Raw genomic sequence first — 2,078 nt, 5'->3', positions numbered from 1 at the left:
ACAAAGTTTCCTTATTCTACAGTACATGTTGTAAAGGAAGGCAATGCCAATTCTGAAAAACTGGAACAGCTCGTATGCTAGTTCTCTCTCTCTCTCTCTCTCTCTCTCTCTCTCTCTCTCTCTCATCATCGTTTTACTTCAAGCTTTAACGCCTCGGTTCCCCAAGACGAGAGATTGACTTCAGAGTTTTTACTTCTATTACTTCCATCTTTCCAGACGTCTCCTCGAGATGTAATATAGCCACGAGTCATTCCACAAACAATTTCTTCAGGGCTCCGGTCAAGGAGGTAAACTGGGTTAGAGGTCACAAGATGGAAATTTATTTTGAAGTTTATTTTGAAATTCATTTAATCAGAAAAGCGAACCAGATTGTTTATTATAGGTTCTACACGTTCTTCAAAACTGTGTGAACTAGAGGGGCATTCAGTAGAGTGCATACCTCCGTCAGCTTATTTCTCGACCTTTTGCTCGACCTTGACCTTTGACCTAGGACTTTCTATTTAACCGTGAAAGCGACCGATTTGTTTATTCTGGTCTCTACACGTTCTTCAAAACTATTTAAAAGAGAGGGGCACTTTGTAGAGCGCAGACCTCCGTCAGGGCAGCTTATTTCTTGACCTTGCTTTGACTTACGACTTTCAAAATTAAATCACTTCCACGTTTCAACAGGACAATTAATCCTGAAAGTTTCACTACTTCATGAGTGAAAGTGTCGCCAGGAAGTTGCTCATACACAAACAAACGGACAAACAGGGGCGAAAACATAACGTCTTCCCAACTTTGTTGGCGGAGGTAATAATCAGATTAGAATTCGTTTGTTGTTTGTTGATGTATGCGTTCAATTGAACTATCAACTGTTTTGGCCTGTCATTATTTAATGATATTGATTTCCCCTTTTGGATTTTGGCCTCTTTTGCCTTATCTTTCGCATGACGAAATCTTTATGAAATCATTTATTTTTACCTCCTCAAACGAAGTGGGAAGGAGGTTTGTATTTTCGCCACTGTTTGTGTGTTTGACTGTGAACATCTTCCTGGCAACAATTTTAATCTTAGAGTAATGAAACTTTGAGGAATTAGCTGTTAAGGACAAAGGCTGGAAATTATTTAATTTTGTAAAGACAAGGTCAAAGGTCAAAAGGTCAAGCTCATGGTCAGCAAAATGCCCAATTCACATAATCCGATCGTTGTCACAGAGACATCAAACTTGGTTTATATTTGAGTGAATAAAATCCATACCAATTAATATATGTTAAGGTCAAAGGTCAGGTCAAGATTGAGGAAAAGGTCGATAAATAACCTGCTGCGGTGGAGATCTGCGCTCTACTGAGTGCCCATCTAGTTATGAATCATTTACCAATGGCAGCTTTGGTTTTCTATCCTATTTTGTGCATACTCCTCTTCTCTTTTGTCTTGTGTACTTTTCATTATTCGCTGATCTGATTAATGTAGGGAGCCGTGAATGACTGGAGTAGGGATTAGGGGGGTTCGGGGGGCACTGGGGTCGGTTTTAGGGGGTCCTCGATGAAGGGAGGCCGATGGGGGAAACATAGGAGAAAAGTGAGGATTAATTTTGATTGGGTAATGAAATGGCTTCAAAATGTCAAGGGTCAAATATAAAAAAGGAGAAGGGGAACTGTAAGCAAAAGTAGGGTGGATTATACTTTGATTATTAATGAAGGGAATATGTAATTAGACTAATCGCTCTCTCTCTCTCTCTCTCTCTCTCTCTCTCTCTCTCTTCTCTTGTCTCTCTCTCTCTCTCTCCTCTCTCTCTCTCTCTCTCTCTCTCTCTCTCTCTCTCTCTCTTTTAAAGACCATTTGGCACTGAATCATAGTTATTTTTATTATCGAAAAATATATAAACAGATATTAATCGTTTTCCACTCTTTTAATATCATTACCTAACCATTTGGTTATGTTTTTTAAGGATTGTAAGAGAGCAGATATTACATTATAAATATTATCGTAATGAAGAGATCTTCAACTTTTTTTTTTTTCGTAGATGCTATTGCTAATTTTTTGCTTGAACAACAAATCTATTTATTACTAAATATCTACTAGAGCTAATTTATATCT

The sequence above is a fragment of the Palaemon carinicauda genome, chromosome 3 (assembly GCF_036898095.1).
Source record: "Palaemon carinicauda isolate YSFRI2023 chromosome 3, ASM3689809v2, whole genome shotgun sequence".
NCBI classification, from domain to species: domain Eukaryota; kingdom Metazoa; phylum Arthropoda; class Malacostraca; order Decapoda; family Palaemonidae; genus Palaemon; species Palaemon carinicauda.
Note: the sequence above shows the minus strand (reverse complement) of the source record.